Here is a 21,499-nt window from a genome sequence, read left to right on the forward strand (position 1 = left end):
ACTCTACAACGAAGCTACAATGATAAGGTTATCTAATGTTCTTTCTGGTGCAAGGCACCTAGCACTCCAAGAATGCAAGATTTGATTTTTCTTTTAGTTTTGTTTGTTAATGTGTGATGTAATAATTGAACAACCATTGAGGACTCGATAGAGCCATGCTTGAGTTGTCCAAATTTTGGGTTGAGTCAATTGTGCTCAGGATGCTGTTAACCCGAGAAGTGAGATGCATAGGTAGTTCACAGGAAAAATACTCCAGATGAATGTATTCATGAACTAGGAGTCAATTGAGTGGTTTTTAGGTCTTGTAAGGTGTTTGAGGACCTTAAAGAGTCTTAGAATGCAAAATTGCATCCTGGAGCAAAAGTTGTTAAAAGTTGCTGAGCAACATTTTGCAATTTCTTGCAAAAGTTGCATTTTTTGTTATGGGCATTAGGTAGTTGGTTAAAATGACTGAAAGAAGTGGATATAAGCCAAATTTCACTTCATTGTATGGGTTGGAGGATTGGAAATGCAAGAGCAATTTTTTGGTTTGTGAAGCAATCTTGTTTCCACCAGTTTTTTATAGTTTTGTCTTGTTTTCATTGCTTGTACGGTCCAGTACGGACTAGATGGTGTAAAATAATTTCCATATTGTATGTTAATTGTATTTGATCTCAATAATTTTTATTTGTAGGTTTGATTGTTCCAAGTTGTAAAGATTTCTCTCATTCTTTACAACTAGGAGCAAAACCCTTGCAAGTAGGGTTTAAGAGCAAGAAATGGCTCTATCCTAGGCATTCTTTGATGGAACTTGTTTAAATAATTAAGAACGATAGGTTAGGATATTTACATATTTTTGGAATAGGATGTGTGATGTTGCAGGTCCAAGAGGTGGAGAAACAATGAAGACCTAGGTTCATTGCTGGGAGTAGGTGAGTTAGGACAGTAAGCAAAGTGCGATTTGTGAGCACTTGGAGATTGATGTAGACCCAAGTGGAATATGTATGGAAATACCTTAGAGTTTCCTTGAAGGTTCCGAATGTGTTTAGGGTAGGAGTTTTTACTAGTGAAAGGTTCTAGACCAATTTTGTCAATCCACTGGTTAAGCCTAAAACCCCACAACATAGTGTAGCATTGGAAACCACACCTGTATGGATAACCCAGATGCACTTTTCTAGTATTATCTATAACTTCCAAAAGGGTATCTGAATCCCTAATTTATTCCTAGTTTTTTTTGGGACTTTTGGAAATTAAACCCCAAAAACTGCTTAAGGAGGGCTAATGCAATTAGGCCTATTTAGGTGCCGGTAGAGACCTAGAAGGCTTGAGCAACTATGGCAATGGAGTTGGTGAGTCTTAAACTAAAAAACATGAAGACACATTATTAATGCATTGGGAAACCATAAGAAGAGTTGGTGTGTTAAGATCCTAGCAGGAGTGGTTGGAGCCTAGGAGAGGTGAGTGTGAGTTATTGAGGTGACAACCTCAAGTGGAGGAGTTGATTGTCCAAAAATAATTGGCTATACCTAGGAGGGAAGTCAAGAAGGTTCAGACCTTGGAGGTCTCATTGTCATAACCCTTACCAAGTTCCATAGGTAGGACTTGAGTAGTAGCAGGGTTGAGTAGGACAAGTCACTCAAGAAGGTGAAACAAACAAGGCTCCAAGACTCTCTGCATCACTTTCTCTATGGGTGAATTGGTGCTTTATGAGAATCACAGTAATGTGAATGCTTTACCAAGAGAAAAAGGAAAGTTTAGTCTGAATTGGCTTGAGCCATACATCATTACTGACGTCTATGAAATAGGTTCTTACAAAATAGAAGATGTGGAAGGTACAAATCTTAAGGAACACATAAATTCTATGCATCTTCATAGATATTATGCTCAACTTTCTTCCTTTCTCTCCTTTCTTTCTTTCATCATATCTTTATTGAGTATTATTCTAGCATGTCTTCATTATAGCATGTTATATTAGATAGTTTTGTCTTCATTTTATAATTTCTTAGAAATTTAAATTTCTTTTTGTTAGCTAACCATTCAATTCTTCTATGTATTAAGTTAGATTACATCATGGTGTGTTCAGTTAAGACATATTTTAATTAAATCACATTGACATGTAGTTTAATATAGATCTACATCACATCATCAATAGTAGTATTTAATAAACACTTAGATTGTTTAGTCAAATCACACATGTATCCATTTAATCATGATGATATTGAGTAATCAATCACATGGACATTAAATTAGACATACACGTTCTTTACCATATTTTTTACTTTTAACCAAAGCAATATAACACATTGTTTTGTATTTCAAGGGAAAAGTTTGAGGAAAGATCATCACCACCATCATCATCATAATATATATATATATATATATATAAACATAAAATTTCAATACAAAATATTTATCACCACTCATAAAATTGTGGTTTCCACATCATCTACCCTATGGATGGTGGCTACCCAATCCCTCTGGTCCCATAGAAGTCCATCAGTGAGTCAACATAGAACGCGAATGACTCCTAAAGGATCTCCTCCTATCCCTCTCCAACACAATTCATTTATACATTGTTGTCTTTGATTAATATTCCATCATCTCACATTGTAGTCACCCCATCTCCTCATGTGTAATCTCCAATTCTATCCTAACAACATGAAAAACATCCTTGTGTTGTCTAACACTCTATTGTGATATATGTTTGATTTGGGAGGACCATGGAATGTGCATTGATGTGATGATTTCACCAAGTACATGACAAATAAAGTCACACCATCCCTATGCACTGGTTGTACAGAGATATTGAATTTCATGTTAAATATATATACATATTGATGCACATGAAAGGGTAACAAGCCAAAAACAAAGCTCAAGTGGTCAATATGTTAGTCTCAGCCAAAACCAAAACCAATAGAACTTTTAACCTTCAAATGCATATCAAAATAGAATGAAAAAGCATACAAATAGAAGCAAAACAAATGAAAATAAGGGAGAAGAGACTCCCTAAGATTCTCCCATGATACTCTTTTTGCCTCTCCCTTATTCTTATCCTCTCTAAGATCCAAAGATTGCTTGAGTGTAGCCCTTATTTTTTAGCATGTAGTGATGGATGCCAAATGAAGGATTGAATGTGGTTGAAAGTGTAGCTCTATTTCTATGCAAATGCACAAATAGAAATGCTATGAGAAAGCTAAGTGAAATGCTTATGCAACTATAGTAACACTGCTCACAAAATGCCTTTTTTTTCTTGAGGACGAGGGTTCCTTTTATAGGCAAAATGGTTGATTGAATGGTCAAGATTGATTTGGCTTAGCAAGGGCTAGGATTGTATGAGATAGGCATGATCCTCAATCCATGTTTACAACTTCCACCAATGCAATGGAGACAAGTGGCATCATGAGAGGGCTTGAGAAGAGGGAAGAATCATTTATTGCTTGAGGATACATGAGGGTAACTGTTGACAAGTGTTTTGACACACTCACCAACAGTCAGGTAGTTTATGTGAACACTCACCACCTCTCCTGAAAAGAAATAAGTTTTGGGAAACTAACCACTCCAAGGTCTCTATAGTTGGTTCTCGACGGTAATGGGAAACTAAATGGTTGATGCAGTTGTACCTGTTAAGGGGGCCTGCTGGTTGAAACAACTTCCAATAGCTTAACTTTTTTATTTTTTTTTATTTTTCTGATTTAGATTCTCTCTCAAAATAAACAACAAAAGATAGATTAGGGGTACAAGAAAATAACAATGAAACTAGTACAATAACAACTTAATGAACTACGCAATTAGCACCCTGTAGTCTAAATATCATCAATATCATTCAAGCTAGCATTTAGTAACATACCTCCAATAAACATGTAAAGTCATGCAACCTCACAAATTCATAGAAATGAATACCACCACAATATTGTTTTATCACTTCAATTCTCATACATCGCTTACGTGCGCAGTATGATTCATAAAAAAATAAAACATAAGATCAAATCAAGTTGCTAATTTCAAATAATAGACATTACCAGATTGCAAAGAGAAAATTCATAGCACATAGACATAGATCAGACAATCTATAAGATGCTTCTTGTATTAACTCCAAAGAATGTATCATAACATCTACTCAAACTCATAAAATCTATATAAGTCTCTAAAATAATTTCTATCTGGGCCTCAAATCATCAATTTGTAGACCCTTACAATGAAATAACTTATCCAATTTATATAGTTTCTTGTCCTACTTTCTAGGAAATAAATCTATCTAAATTAAGCACTATAAAAGCAAGGAGTTGTCGTTGACAAGCAAGTCTCTACCTCAAACTTTAGTTAACTACTACAAAACTATGACTGGGTGACCATTACGAAAAATGGTGCTCTATGAACCAACACTTTGTAATCATGCAAAAAATGCTCAATAATTAAAGTACGTGTTGGAGCAGTAGTTGTAGTCCCACTACTAGTGACATGCAAAATTCTCAAAAATATCATGCTATCATTAGTAACTATATGTTTATCTTTTAATTCTTTTTATAGCTCTTGTAGTTACTAATGAAGCATACAACTAGCTTAGTAGGAGGATCAAGAACATATTTGATTTTGAACTTGAACTTCTTTAAAATCTCCTTTGCATTCTTAATTTTATCCTCTAACTTCTCTTTTATCCTTGCAACCTATTGACATTGAGTCATAAAGTATGTATATCTATCCATTGACTCAACACTAAACTCAACATAAATTATAAAATAACGTGCTACATATGACTCCCACTGACGGAGTACATTGTCGTCCTACAAATGTCTAGTACTAAGAATACCAAGTCCAAAAATACCTAACAACTTTTCTAAAAAATTTTCATATTTATTTAACAAACCAAGGAGAGGAAGATGGATATCTGTTATGATTTTTCCATACTGCTGAAGCATCTCAATCTTTAATTCTAAAATGTATATATAAGACTAAAAGCTCCCAATACTATCTCCTCCCAAGAGATCTTCCTCCATTATTATTTATTCTTCACGATTCAAAATCTTATTCAATATCTCATATTTTTTAGTAAAAATGTTAAGCCTTCACTCCCACTGTTGAGAACATGAAGCCAAAGCTCCTTCTATCTATGAGGATTTCTTATATATCACCACAGTACTCTGGAAAAACATTCTAATTTTAGCAGTATTATTTTGTGCCCATGTTTTTGTTGTTGCGGCCACCTTTCTCACTTTAATGAGTGTTCTCACATCACCTTTTGGAAGCGATGAAGTTGAAGGTAATATTTCATCTACACATGCATCTAGTGGTTTGCCCATTTCTACAAGTAGCTTCTTATATTGTTCCAATTGTGCCTTAACTTCTGATTGAGAAATGTGTTCTTTCTCCATTCCGCTCCTTACCATACTGGTAGCAAGTTCCAAAGTATCTAGCTCTCCCCACTTGGTTTGTTTACCCAATCTAACCTATGAAACTTGGTATTTTGGGGAGCTTTCCCCTTCAACTTGTATACGAGATGCAATATCAACAATCATCTCACCAAAACCGGTTCTAGACAAATGATGTATTTTCTTTGCTGCCTTTGTTTTCCTTGGCTCTTTAGTGATTGCTTGATGCAAGGTGATATTTGGCAATATCACTTTCTTCTTCTTCTCAAAGGTGAAACTTAACCATTGTGGTGTGTCTTCATCCTTATCACCTTCGTGCGCTATGATCTCTGTAGTCACCTTGTGTACCTTTGGTAACTTCTCTTCTCCTTTATCTTTCTCTTTCTCTTGATTCTTACCTTTATCCTCTTCTCGCTAAGCAATTTGAACATCTTGGGTTGAATTAATCTATCGAGCTTGGTTTGTTTGGAGAGCAATATCAATATTCAACTGTTATTGTTTATGCAACTCTCCTAACCTTCACTCACTTCTTCTTCAAACCCTTTATTGGATTTATATGTCTCTTTCAATCCTCCTTCAACTTCTATTTCCTTAAATAAATTTTATTGGTCCAAAGGAGTTAAAACAAATCTTTCATCATGTTCATCATCAAGCTCATCTTGTTCTTTTCCCCCTTTAGCCAACTGCTTCTCTTGTAGATTCTTCTCATCCACATCTATAGGATCCACCTGCTCTTGTTTAGGTACCTATGAGTGTTTCTCAAGTCAAACATATTTCTTGCTTTTCTTTTTCTCAACCTTCCTTTGTGCCAATTGTATAATAGGTTATTTATCCCCCTGATCAGAATCAAACTCTATATTATGAATGGTCACCTTTTCAGTAGTAGGAGTCATTACAAGTGTAGGTTTATATTAATGGGGGTGACATTATTGATGTTGTAACAAATGTATCAGTTGGTGTAGACATTGACGCTATTACAAGAATTGTAGTAGTTGACAATGTAAAAATAGGAGCTTGTGTTGTTGTAGTAGGTGGAGGTTGAGTTGCTGTTGTTGTTGTGTCAAGAGGAGCTTGAGTTGTTGTAGACGTTCCTTCATCAACCTTTCCTTTCTCATCTTTTTCCATGGCTCGTTCTCCTAGAATTTTCCCAATAGAAACCCTAATGGGATGTATTTCTACAAGTGGCACAACTCCTAATCCCTCCCTTATTCCAAAATCTGCTGCTTTCTTTAACAACTTAGATTTTTGCATTTGTATCTTTACCTGTTCCATAAGCTCTTATGTGGGTGGAACAGGTCCAATAGCTTCATCAGGTTGTGTTCTTTCTATAACCAGACCTCATTCTTAGAGCGTATTACTTGTGTACCTTTGACTAAGGATTATCAATGGCTCATTCTTTTATGTTTTCCCTTTGAAACACTAGGCCTAATCCTCAAACTCAGCCATTGTTTAGTTCTCTTTATAACATTTTGTGTTATTAAATCTATATCTACTTCTTCCTATCTCGACCATCTTATTTAGGAAAGGAGCTTCTTATCAATTCTTTTCTCTTTCTGTGTTAGGTCTAATAGCTCACCATCATCCCTCAATTCTTTAGGAAGATTTGTCTCTATTTTAAAATCTCTTATTTGTGGTACTGTGAGCCGAGAATAACTCTTCTCCCTAACTTTGAAATTGTCTTGAAGGTTAGCCCAGAAGTCTTCCAACTTAGGTTTATGTCCATCATATGCGTTTGACATCATTTGCTTCAATTTACCATATGGATCATAGTATTCTCAAGCATAATTAAATTCTTTCAAATATAAGTCCTGTAACTCCTGCTCAGCTGCCTTAGCCACTTGAATCTTTGAACAAGAAAAATAACCCATTCTCCTGAAGAAATCAACACCTGTTTTGTGCTTTGAAGATAATAGTGATTGTAATCCGACCATTTGTTGGACATACTCCAAAAGTATCACCTTGTTATTACAATACCTAGGCAACAACATGAGATTTTCTGTAAAGCCACTAACTCTGATATGTGTAGAACATTGATTATGGAGGAACCAATATCCCCATTCCTTTATTACTGCCATTGCCTCTGGGCTTATTCTATAACCTTCATCGCCTGTGAGCTTTATGATAACAAGGAAGAGGAAGGCATCATTTATCCTCTTAAAATATACTTTTTCCTTGCTCAGAGGGAGTTGAGTGTAATACTCCCATACCTTCTTCTACCCTTCTTCATCCCCAAGTTGACCTTCTGTTTGTAGTCCCGAAAACTTACCTGCCCGAGCAACTACCCAGATAACATAATAAGTAAAGAAGAACTTCTTCTTTTTAAGCACATCAATCAATTGATTATGTATGTTATCTAATAATATTTGGGCCCAGTCATAATATTGTTTCCCAATCAAAATTGTGGTCATAAATTAGAACATCCATGGGTGAAAATGTTGGCAATCTGGTTTACCGAAGACCTTGCTCAACATGATTATCAAGTCTCATTGTGGCTCTTTGAAATCAACTCTTAGAATATCACTTTCCTTTAAACCTGTCTTTCTCTCTTCTTCCAACCAATGTTCATTCATATGTCTTTTACAGGAAGTGGTATCCTTTTCCCAAACCTCTGCAGCCTCCTCCTCAGTAGTCAACAACACTTCATCACTAGAAGGAATACCAAATACCAAACCTAGCATGTCTGTTGATAAATCTATCACTGTCTGGCCTTTGTCATCTACACATTTCCTAGTGTCGACATCATAGAATTGTGCAATAGTCATAATAAACTTTGGGGCTTGTAAAAATTATGGAAAAATTGTTGCCTCCACTAGTCCCAACCTCTTGATCCTCCTATAAGGAGCATCCAACCTTGGTTTGTCCAACTGTGTTCTGATATCTTCCAGCTCTATATGACCTACTTTAGTATCAGTTACCCATTTGATCCGATCTTCCAATTTAGAAGCATAAGTTTGGATCTGGTAGTGGTACTTCATTGTTATAGGTAGCTTATCTAGATCTTTAACCTTCTTGCTGGATGTTGGGTCCATTCAATTACTCTAATCTGCAAGAAAGAATCAAGAATTAGCTTATCATATAGTCAAAACATCAATTTTATCACCCACTTCAGGACTCCAGGGTTCCAAGGTGGGAAAACCCCTTTAAAGACAACTAACTTTGAAACTCCTAGGTTCCAGGGTTTTGAGGTTAGTATAAGCTAAAACAAAAAAGCCTAGAACTCCGGGGTTCCAAGGTTAAGTGGTTAGAATGGTTCACGGGACTTTGGAGTTTGGAAGTTCCGGGGTGGCTTAGTTGAAGGTCAAAAAGGTGGTCTAGAACTCTGGGGTCTCTGGGTTCTGAGATGCAAAAGTGGCTCAAGGGAAGAACTTCAGAATCCTGTGGATCCAGAGTTCCGAGGTTGGTTTAGGCAAAACAAAGGACCTTGGGATTTTGGGGAATCCTGAGCCTAGGGCACATGAAAAAAGACATAAACACGCAAAAAAAGAAAGGAAAATATAAACTATAAAAACCAAAAATCCAAACTATAAAAAAAACAAGACATGAAGAAATCCACCAACCCAGTGGAAGAAAACACACGAAACTCAACAACAAAGAGGCACGAACTTGGGAGGTCAGAGCTAAAAAGAATTGGAAAGATTGAATGCACAAATGAACTTTGAGAAGTTTATTTTTCCTTTTTATACCTCCCCATAGGCTGTCCGTGCAATCACCTTAAACACAACCTCGGGAGTTCAGGGTTCTGGGCTTCCGAGATGACAGACAGAAAAAACACGAACACACCTCAAGACTATGGGGTTTCGGGGTGTCTTTCAACATCAACCAAGGCACCTCGCAAGTCCAGAATTCTGAGGTTCTGAGTTGAAACACAAACCAACTTTGGGATTCTGGGATTCCGGAATTCCGGGGTTCACAAACAAACAAGTGACAAAACATGAAGAACTTGTAGTTCTGGGATTCCTGAACTCTGAAGTTTCAATGAATAGAACAAGGCAAGATCTCAGGATCCCGAGATTCTAAAATTCTGAAGTCTTGACAAAAGATAGGAAACAAAGAGCCCACCTCGGAACTTCGGGGTTTCGGGGTGCAAAAGGCAAAAACTAAGAAAAGCAAAACTACAAAAATCAAAGGACAGGGGACCCATATTTTTAAGACAAGGAAACTAATGGGGTTAGTTATGCAGGGCATAATAGTAACCTCATTTGGTTGGGTTATTGGATAAAGCTATTACCCAATGGGTAAACTCTTGTGCAAGGTTTACCCATGGTTAGGCCTTAACTAAAGGGACATAACCCATGTGGGTTAGTGTGTTGAGTAAGGGATCTTAAATGGGTGAGATGATGGGTTGAGGGTTAACTTGGGGTTAGGATTGTGCAAGTGATTAGAAGGGGGGTTTAGGCTAATTAGAAGGGTTTAGAAGAATCTAGAAGAAATGTTAGTGAGCAAGTGGGCTTTGTAGGAGAATGCAAGTGGGTGAGGATTTAGGGATTTTTAAATAAATAATTTATTTATTCAAAATAATGGTGCAACTTGCACTTGTAGGAGAATGCAAGTGGATGGGAGGATTTTTAAATAAATATTTATTTATTTAAATAAGGATTTGATTTAGGGATTTTAAATAAATGTTAATTTATTTAAATGAGAGTAAAGGGGGAATTAAATAAATTGATAGATTTATTTAATAGTTGGACTATGGTTAGTAATTTAAATAAATTTATGAAATTTATTTAATTAGATTAGAAGCATAGGTTTGAAATGAATTAATTAAATGTGAATTTAATTAAGAGAAGAATATTAGTGTATTAAACAAATATTAAATATTTATTTAATTTAGTGGACAAATTTATGTGTCTACATTTGCCCCTCTTTGAGACAGTGCAATTTATTGTGTCGTTTCAAAGAACAATAGATAGGCATGAGGAAAATGCCCCAGGGATGTTAGTTTAGTGGATGGTATGTCCTCTCGAGAGATGGGCCAAAAATTTCAAAAAGTTGAGTGATCTCTTGAAAAATAGAAAGAATTAAGGGGATGATAGATTAGAAGAATTTAGAGTAAATGGTGAAAGAATTGAGGAAAATGGGGTTAAAATGGAGAAATGACAAAATAATGGAGGAAAACAGGGTTAAAATGGAGAAATGACAAGCTTTGGAAGTTCCCAGGGTCCATGACGGTGGGTGGGGTGAAGAAAGGTTAGGGATGGGTAGGGTATATCTGGGCGAGAAGGGGTAATTTGGCCTCATTTTTACACTCCTTCATAGTGGCTTCGAGTTCTGACAAAGACCCTTTTGTGAGCAGCTTGTAGTAGAAAAGATGGTGGTTCCCAAAGCAGATTAGCGATTTGAGCAGATTCGGAGGTACCAGTGCTCAACCGACTATGGTTCCCCGATAAGTCCAATTTTGACTTTTGTGATTTGAGCTCATTTAACACATTTTTTAGCTAAGGAAAGTTGAATCAAGAGAAAGGTGCTAAAACTTTGTTTTAGCGCTTTTGTTGCCCATTTTGGCACTATTGTACCACAATGGTGCCATTGCATAGTTGTTATAGTGCTTTTGATTTTTTTAAGTTTTAGCGCTATTGATAGGTTGATTTAGCACTTTTGTATTTGTGTAACGCGTTTGAGAGTTAAAATAGCACTTTTGGCACTGTCTTGAGTGTTTTGAGTTGTGATTGCCCCATGTAGATTTGGATTGTGATAGTTGATGTCAGTTTGTTGTTTGAGGCTGTTTGTTGCATTTGTGAGACTTATTGTACCTATTGAGATTAGGCAATTGATGTAAATGCCTGTTGTAGTCTAGGTGTTTGTGAGTCAAGTTACCCATTGAGACTTGAGATACTTGATCAAAAAGTATATGATGAAATATAGGTATTAGCTGATTATGAGAGCAGAGAGGCTGACATTGTCAATTGATTGTGTTTGTAGGAGGACCTAGGTGTGCTGCAGGCCCAAGAGAGGCATCTCGCCACTCAACATCTATAAGACTAGTTGTCTGACTTGGAGATCAATTGTGTGTGTTCGATCGATTTATATGACATGATGCATTTATCCATGATTCGTACGAATCATGGACTGCTGACTACGTTGGCCAAGAGATGGCATAGCGAGACCTGGTCCTTCCATCTGCCGATGTGAGAGATGTTAGTCACACTAGAGGATATATGGAGGATTTTACACATTCCAATCATAGGTGATCTAGTGACCTATGATAGATCGATGGGTGAGGATACATTGCGACATATCTTTATGTATCCTAAGCTAGAGGTACATGATGGGTTAGTGCCATGGGATGACATTGCAGAGTTGTACGAGCCACTTCCTATTGTGCTTGTTGGTATTGTCAATTGTTTACTATGTCCAGATCGAAGATCACATGGGTTGGTCATCAGTTGGGGATAGGTGATCAAGCAGATGGTGAGAGAGGGGACTTGATATGCCTTGGGTCCATGTGTCCTGGCTCATTTGTGCAGTGACCTACATGGCGTGGTGTATCATGAGAGTACTTCATTGGGAGTTGGGATTACACTGCTTCACATCTAGAAATGGGAGCACTTGCCTGTCTATAGACCAGTTTGCATGAGATTTAGAGTGATCGACTAGCCCTATGTGTACATATATGGAGGTTTGATGACTTAGCCCCAACTGGGTAAGGTTGAATATTGGCACCGATCTCTAAATAATTTGGATATAGTGTTATAGCGACCCTACCTAGACTGTGAGCCTTGGGAGGATGATGCCGAGGCTATTCCCTATTTATATTCTTCTTGGTTTTTATATTGGGAGGACATCACATATTATTGAGAGGTAGCTATTGGGTCAAGTGATGAGACAGTTCGGGCGGGCACAAGGTATGCCGAGGGGAACGGGTGAGTATGCTTGTGTCGTCTAGGAGAGATATCAGTGGGGACCAGTGCTACCTTATGATCAGGCCCTAATAGAATTTCAGAGCCTTCAGTCAATGCCATGGACATACAGGGCAAATATTGCAGGTATGGGGATCACTGATGAGTATTCGTAGTATTTGGCAACACATTCGTTTCCTCACATTTTTGATCTAGTAGAGCCTATACCGCCATTTGAGGATGAGCGGGCTTCTTGACATAGGAGGATGAGGAGGAGACTAGATAGAGGAGGAGGAGGAGATGGGGTGGAGGTGGAGGTGGGGGAGGAGTCAGGAGAGGTAGGGGAGGTTGTTTAGTCTAATTATTATAGGCTCCACTTGTACAAGTAGTAGCAGCAGCAGGGGCAGAGGCGACAGGTAGAGCAGGGATATAAGGAGTAATAGGATAGGGGGAAATTTAGGATATGATGTTGATTCAGTTACAGACCCATTTGATCACTACAAAGGCTCGGTCTAGACTTTTGAGGCAGATCTTAATGAAAAAGATGTAGAGATAGCTACCTGGGATGTTGAATTATTCGCTTGTGGGGTTGAGGTGATTGTTGTTCTTAAACAGTGTGATGATTCCATGGACTAGCTAGCGCAAGCATAAGAGAGGATTCAGGTCTTTGAGTAGGTATAAGGTCAGGGTTTGAAAGCCAAGGCTATGAGGGATATGTGGCGGGCTGGTGCAGAGATCGATTATTGGTGAGGGCTATATGAGCAGGTAGTGCCTAGCAGTCAGTGGATGATGAGCTATTCTCAAATGTGGTGAGCTAGATCTAAGCACAAAGTAGCAGAGGTGTCATGGGTCCTCCCCCCATCCAAAATCTTCAGTCGGTGGTGCCCCATCCACATTTGGTGAGAGCACTGCTTGATACTTGTATTTGTTTTTTTATTGTATTGTTACATATTGGCACTTGGATGGCTCTTTAGTAGCTGATATTTTTGACATCATTGTACTCTGATACACATGTATTCTTTTTTGATGAGATGTATATAATGAGATCTCCTTTTTGGTGGTGATTATATGAGATGTTTATATGATTTATTGCTTATGTAGAATGTATGTTGGTGTTAATTTTTGTGATATGCATGATGGATCCTATATGTGGTATGATGATGCATGTTATTTATGATGATGACTCATGACGATGTGCAGATGGTTTTGATTTGATATGATAAATGATGCATATGATTTTTATATATGATATGATGCTTATGCAAATGATTTTGATTTGATGCTATGATTCTTAGATTGATGCATATGATTTTGATATGATGCTATGATGTAGATAACGTATTTTGATGATGACTATACATGCTGTGGATGCATATGTTGATAATTTGTGATGTTGGATGACTTATGTGATTAATGCTATATTGGGAGATGATGATGTTTAATATATAATGAATATGATGAATTAATAAATGCAATGTTTGGTTGTTGATAAAATGATGAAATGGAATGTGTTGTTTTATGATATTGATGATGTATGTATTGGACGAATGCATGTAATGATGATGTATTTAAGAATGATATAATGAACAAATGATGATGTATTTAATAATCATATAATGAATGATGATCTATTTAATAATGATAAATGAATGATGATATAAATGACGATATAATGATATAATTAATGCACAATGATGTATTTAATAATATTAAATGGATGATGATATAAATGACGATATAATGATGATATAATGAATGCAGAATGATGTATTTAATAATGATAAATGAATGATGATATAAATGATGATATACTGAATGTAGAATGTTGTCTTTAATAATGATAAATGAATGATGATGATGTATTTAATGAATGCATATGACCCTATAATGAATGGATGCACACAAGCCTATAATGTAAATGAATGCAAATGATTCTATAATGATACTAATTGATGATATTTAATGATGAATGTAATGAATGACATATGATGACACTATTTGATAATAGTTAATGCAATGTAAGTTATCAATCTTCAGTGTGTGGAATGCATGGATTTACACTATGCAGCATGAATGAACCTAAAATAACCCTAAACATAGGAATGATGGAGCATTTTATGAATGGATCTAAATCCAAAGTAATTCATGCACCTAGTGAAATGGTTAATGTTTCTAAAAATGTAGATGCTAGAGGTAGATGTATATGCATATGCATGCATAAAAAATATTTACAATGTATGACTGAACAAATGTTTGGGCGATATGAAACAAAATGCAATATATACAGATGAGATGAAATGGGTGATCCATGGCTGATTCATAATTCTTTATTTCCTCATCAAGCATTGTAGTACTGATCTTGGCTGAGGTATTTAGAAACCAAGGTTGAGTGTTCCACCTACAAATAGACATATTATAGACAAGGAATATTCCCCTCCATTCTGGTACACATACTTATGGTTGAGGTATACATTGTATTCAATAAGCCATAGCGATCCATGACTCTGTATTTTTGCATAGGATCTTGTAGCTTTATGAACTTCCCACATAGACACCATTAGTATTTTCCCCAAAAAACAACTTATTGCAATGTTTTCGATTGATTATGATGTTTTCTGATGTTTTTGGGTTTTTTGATTTTGAATGTTTTTGCCTTTTTCTCAGGACATTTTTTGAATGAATATTTCAGCGAATTACTAGCGTTTTGAGAATCCTCTCCCATCAATAGGTTAAAAAGTTACCCCCATTTAGGTTTTAGTGTGAAAGCATGATGCGAGACACATGATGCAATAACCCTGATTGCAGATTAATAACAAGCCATGGTGGATATGATGTATGAGTGGATGTAATCACAACAAGTCTGAAAGACAATAGAAATACAACCTTTACAAATGACACATGTTTTCTAGGTGTTCACCATCATACTTATCTAAGGCGCCATCGAAGTGGTTTTCACCATTTGGATGAATGATTTTTCTTTACTATTTTTCTTGCTTTTTCCATTTTTTTTGTATTTTTTGTACTTTTTTTGAATGTTTGTGATCTTTTTTGAGATTTTTGAGCCAAATTCTTTGCACAAATTTTTGAGATGCATGTTGTTAATTGGATCTTCCAGTGGTTCCCCTTTTGAAGTTGCTAACTGACATGCCCTAGACCTGAAGAGGATGGTGATGACATATGGACCCATCAAATTGGATTCAAATTTTCCCTGGCGTTCTTTGTTTGGTTGATTGTAGGGATTCTCTTTGAGAACAATATCGCCTATCTCAAATGTGTGAGGTTTGAACCTATGATTATATATTCTTCTTATGTGTTGTTGATATGCTTAAGGTGATTTTAGGCAGCTTGTCACTTCTCATCAAGTAATTCCAAGTCCTAAAGACAGGAGACTCAATACTCTTCATCATTAATCAGATTGTGCAAGGAAACCCAGAGGGATGGTTTTTCAACCTCAATAGGAAAGATATCTTCTGCTCAATAAACAAGTGAGTATGGGTTGCACCTATAAGGGTTTGAATGCTATTTTGATAAGCCCATAGTGCGGGATTCAGATAAATGTGCCAATCATGACCGACATCATTGACTGTCTTCTTTAGGATCCTCATATGTTCTTGTTTGAGACTTTTGCTTGACCATTTCCTTGTGGGTAATATGGGGTGGAGAAATGGTGTTGGATATGAATCTTCTCACAAATTTCTCGAACATCCTGATTTTTTAAGGGAAGCCCATTATCTGTGATGATGGAAATGGGTACACCATACTGACAGATAATGTAATTTAGGATGAATGAAGCGATTTGCTTGCCGATGACTTGGGTGAGTGGAATGACTTTGATCCACTAAGTGAAGTACTTAGTGGTGATAATGATGAATTTATGACCAATGGATGAAGATGGATGGATTTTACCCACAAGGTTAAGTCCCCACTGACAAAAGGGCCATGGTGTTGCGATGGGTTGTAGTTCTTATATAGGTGCATGTATCCAATCTCCATGTACTTTACACTTCTTGCACCTTCTAACAAAGTAATAGGAGTCTTTTTCCATGGAGGGCCAATAGTATCCTGATCTCATGAGTTTCTTAGCCAAGGAAGGGCCACTTGAGTGGGCCCCATGAATTCCTTCATGTACTTCTTCTAAAGCCATGGTCACCTCACCTTTCTCTAAATATCAAAGGATAGTACCATCAAGAATTTGTTGGTATAGGGTTTCGACAATGATTACGAATCAGGCAGATTGGCGTATGAAGTTTTTTCATTGATTATTCGATTGGTTTCATAGAAGGATTTGATCATGTAGGTAAGCGTAAAATACACCATACCATGGTGAATTGAGACCGATGAGTTGACATACCATCTTGGACTCAGGGATATCATAAGAGGGGATCCAAAGCTATTCAACTAAGAACTTGTAGCATGTTGATTTCTATGGAAGATTGAGAAGAGAGGCTATTGTAGCCATTGTATTTGCAACTCTATTTTTCTTTTCTCTTGAGGAATTTGATTGAAGGTTGTAAGGAAGTCAAGTAGCGAAGAAAATTCCTACACTAACGTTGAGAGGAGGGTAATGCAATTTTTTTATAGATCATCATAATAGTTACAGAAAATAGAAATAGATATAATAACATTCAAACCATAACACAATTATTTACTTGGGGACAACCCTTTCGGGAGAAAAACCCCACACTCTAAAACTGCCCAATATATTATTTAGCAATCAAAATAGAGTACAATATACTTGTAGAGAAATATCTTCACAGGAGTACCACTAATCAAAGATTCAGAGGTAACTCAATAGCCATAAGACTCTTATACCCAACCTCTATCTCACGCACCTCATATATAGGAGATACAATACAAGAAACTGTCAAACGATATTACAAAACCATGGGCTAAAACCACCCAATAAGGTGTAGCCGAACTTCTCTTCCTTCTAGATTCCCTATGATGTGTCCCTCCCTTTTTACAACTCATTTATGTTTCTGATGTATTTTATATTTCTTATTTCAGGAGTACAAACTTCAGGAGACCATAACTTGAGAACCGTGTGTCCTATTGATGAACTGTTTGAAGCACTGAAAAGCTCGCAAAGTGCTCTATTACCTTGTAAATGGCTATAATGTTTACACCAAATTTTCAAGGCATTTAGGGGCCTCTAAAGTCCTCAAAACCAAATTTAAACCTTCATTGGACCCCTCCAAAATGGAAAATTTAATATCTTCAACACTAGTTGTGATCTTGCGACGTAATTTTACCAGAATGCTTATCTAGCCAACCAGAAGCTTCGGGGAGAATTTTGCACCATTTCATGCTCAAATGAAAAATTACTATAAATAGTAACCTCATGTAAATGCAAGGTTGAGGCACCATTTTCCCAACAATCTCGCACTTGTCGAGCACCTTACAAGAGAAAAGGGAGTATCAACACAATGAATCAATTGCTAGGGCCCATGAGGCCCATAGACTCCGAGCACCATCTGAACTTCTCTATGCTCACAACCTTAGTTAAATAATCTGCAACATTCATCAACATTTCTACCTTAACCAGCTTCACCCTGCCATCTTCAACCATATCTCTGACAAAATGATACTGGACATCAATGTGCTTGGTCTGAGCATGAAATGTCGAGTTCTTAGCTAGGAAGATCACACTCTAACTATCACAATAAACTATCACGGCTTCTTATTTTATTCCAATGTCTAAACATTGTCTCTTAAGCCAAATGGCCTCTTTACAAGTATGAGTAGCTTCCATATACTTTTCTTCAGTAGTGGACAAAGCAACCACAACCTGTCGCTTACTCATCCAACTAATTTCACCACCAAATAAATTAAACACAAAAGCACTGGTGGATTTTCTACTATCAATATCAGCTACCTAGTCTGAATCCACATAATCATGAATATCAAGGGAAATCACATCTCCAACTGAATTACCATGATAACACAAAGAATACTCTAAGGTACCCTTCAAATATTTGAAGACCCTTTTGACTGCATCCTAATGAACTCTACCAGGAGTAGACATATATCTGGATAGAACTCCCACTGCATGGGCAATGTTTGGTCTAGTACAGACCATAAAATACATCAAACTTCCAACTACACTTTGGTAAGGCACTTTGCTCATCTCTTCCATCTTCGATGGGGACGTAGGACAATCTGCAATAGATAATTTTGTTCAAACTGTAAAAGGAATAGACAATGGTCTACAATCCTGCATGTTGAACCTCTGTAACACTGAATTCACATACTTACTATGCCCTAGCCATAAATTTCTGTTCACTCTATCTCTTTTAATTTCCATCCCAAGAATATGTTTCGCTGCACCAAGATCTTTCATTTCAAATTTAGCAACGAGTTGGGACTTAAGTTCTGAAATCATACCTTTCCCTTTACCAATGAATAATATATCATAAACATATAATGCAATGTACAAAAAATGATCACCATCAAATTTATAATAAACACAATGATCTGATTTAGAATGCTCAAATCCCAAACTCAACACATATGTATCAAATTTTTGGTACCACATCCTAGGACTCTGTTTGAGGTCATACATGGATTTCTTTAATTTATAAACTAAATTAATTTTACCTTTCACCACATAGTTCTTTGGTTGTGTCATATAAATATCCTCCTCTAAATCACCATGAAGGAAAGCAATTTTCACATCCATTTGCTCAACCTCTAAATCATAAGCAGCAACAAGAGAAAGAAAAAATCTAATGGATGTCATTTTGGCAACAGGAGAAAATATCTCACCATAATCAACACCCTCAACTTGAGAGTAGCCTTTTGCAACCAACCTTGCTTTATACTTCTCAATGCTTGCATCTGAACCAATCTTTTTCTTGAACATACATTTGCAACCAACAGGCTTATGTCCTTCAGGAAATGGTACAAGATCCCATATATCATTCTTTTTCAAAGCTACCATTTATTCTTCCATAGGAATCTTCCAGGATTTTGCATCATTCATACCTAATGTCTCTTCTACAAATTTTGGTTCATCCATATTAGTATTCAAAGGAAAAATACATATCCAATCATTAGGTGAATACCTCTCAAGTGGTTGTCTATGTCTTGTAGACCTTTGAACAAGCTGAGTTGGAGGTTCTTCCTCCTCTTTTGAAGATTCAGAACTAGACAAGCTCTCCTTAACTTCTTGCCTATCTAGGGGTCTCAATTCAACTCTTTCAGATGTAGAAGGAAATTGATTCACATCTTCCTTTTTAGCATGTTTGGCTGCAATGTAACAAAAGGAGACTTAATTTCATTAAAAATAACACTTCTACTATGAATTACCTTTTATGCAATAGGATCCCAAATCTTGTATCCTTTCACACCATAACTATACCTGATTCTACAATTTTGTCTGCTTCTCCTTTGGCAGATGTGTATCTGCCTCTCAACCAAAAACTCTAAGATGTATCAATGAAGGCTTGTGACCCAACCATGCTTCCATAGGAATTTTATCAACAAGGGCTAATGTAGGAGACCTGTTAATTAGGTAGAAAGCAGTGGCAATAACTTCAGCCCAAATTTTTTATTCTAGACCAGCACCACTTAGCATACTCCTAGTCTTCTCCATCAGTGTCTTGTTCATTCTTTCAACAACTCCATTCTGTTGTGGAGAATAAGGAGTTGTCTTCTATCTAATAATGCCACAGTCTTTACAAAATCTATCAAATTCATTAGAGAAAAATTCACCACCATTATCAGTCCTCAAACATTTAATTTTCTTTCTAGTCTGTAACTCAACCATTTCTTTAAATTCTTTAAATTGATTGAAAACTTTAGATTTACTCTTTAAAACATATACCCATGTCCTTCTACTAAAATCATCAATAAATGAAACATAATATGTGGATTTTTCAATCTAAGGAACATCTACAAGACCAAACACATCAGAATGAATAAGATCCAAAACACCATAAGTTTTATGAGAACTCAAGTAAAACTGTATGTATTTTTGTTTTTTATAAATGCAAGGTTCACAGAAATCAAAGTCAATATTACAATTATTCAAACCTTCAACGAGGTTTTTATTTTTCAAGGTCCTTAGACCCTTTTATCCAATGTGGCCAAGCCTCTGGTGCCATAACATAGTCATCTCTACAGGTAACTTTTCTTCAGAAGAAAGAGAACCCTTAGGTACCCAAACACCATTTCCATGTACTGAAGGTGAAACCCTCAAATCTTCCACAAATTTACTTTTTACAGAAGAGCTATTGCACTCAACAGTGTATACATCTAGCTTATACAAAGTGCCAAACCTGAGACCTCTAGAAATTACCATATGCACCCTTAATCATCTTACATCCTACTTCAGAAAAGATTACTTGCACACCTGCATCTATTAGTTTTCTCATAGATAATAGATTTCATTTTAAACCAAGGATATGCAGGACACCATTAATCCTTTTGATTCTACCATCAAAAAACCAGTTTCTAACTTTAGCCCAACCAACAATGTCTAAATGTGAATCATCACCCAAGTTCACCTTACCTCCATTAAATTCTTCATATTTAGAAAACCAATCTCTATTGGAAATCATATGAAAAGATGCACCTGAGTCAATTAACTAGGCATCATTACTTGCACGAGTCACCAAAGTTGCAATAAATGCATCACCATCTTCCATCTCGGACTCAAAATCAGAATCAATCTTCTTCTTTTTCTTCTTCTTTTCTTATTTGTAGTCCTTATAGATGTGATCTGGTTTACTACAATTCCATCAAATGACTTTGGGCTTTCCAGGAGATTTCGATCTCCCTCTCGATTTGGACTTATCGTGCTTCTCATTCTTCTTGCCTTTCTCCTTAGGTCTTCCATGAATAGTTAGGGCTTCCTTTGAACTGAGGGATACCTTCCTCCGCATCTCTTCACCAAGTAGGGAACCCACCACATCTTCAGACTTCAAAACAACAGACGTACTACCAACAGCTATAACAAGAGAATACCACAAATCACACAAAGAACAAAGTAAGATCTAGCATTTCTCCTCTTCGTTCATCTTAACACTGACATATACTATTTGACCCACCAATATATTGAATGCTTCCAATTACTCTATAATTCTTCTACCCTCTTCCATCTTCAAGTAATACAATTTCTTCCTCAAGAAAATCAAATTTAATAAAGATTTCACTTGATACATTTCACCAAGCTTAGTCCATAGCTTCTTTACAGTGTTTTCTTCATGGACATTGATTAGAACAGAGTCTGACAGACACAATCTGATTAGACCCTTGGCTTTTTAGTCTATAGCATCTTATTGAGCCATCATAGTAGGATCTGAGGGCCTTTGGACA

The sequence above is a fragment of the Cryptomeria japonica genome, chromosome 8 (assembly GCF_030272615.1).
Source record: "Cryptomeria japonica chromosome 8, Sugi_1.0, whole genome shotgun sequence".
NCBI lineage: Eukaryota > Viridiplantae > Streptophyta > Pinopsida > Cupressales > Cupressaceae > Cryptomeria > Cryptomeria japonica.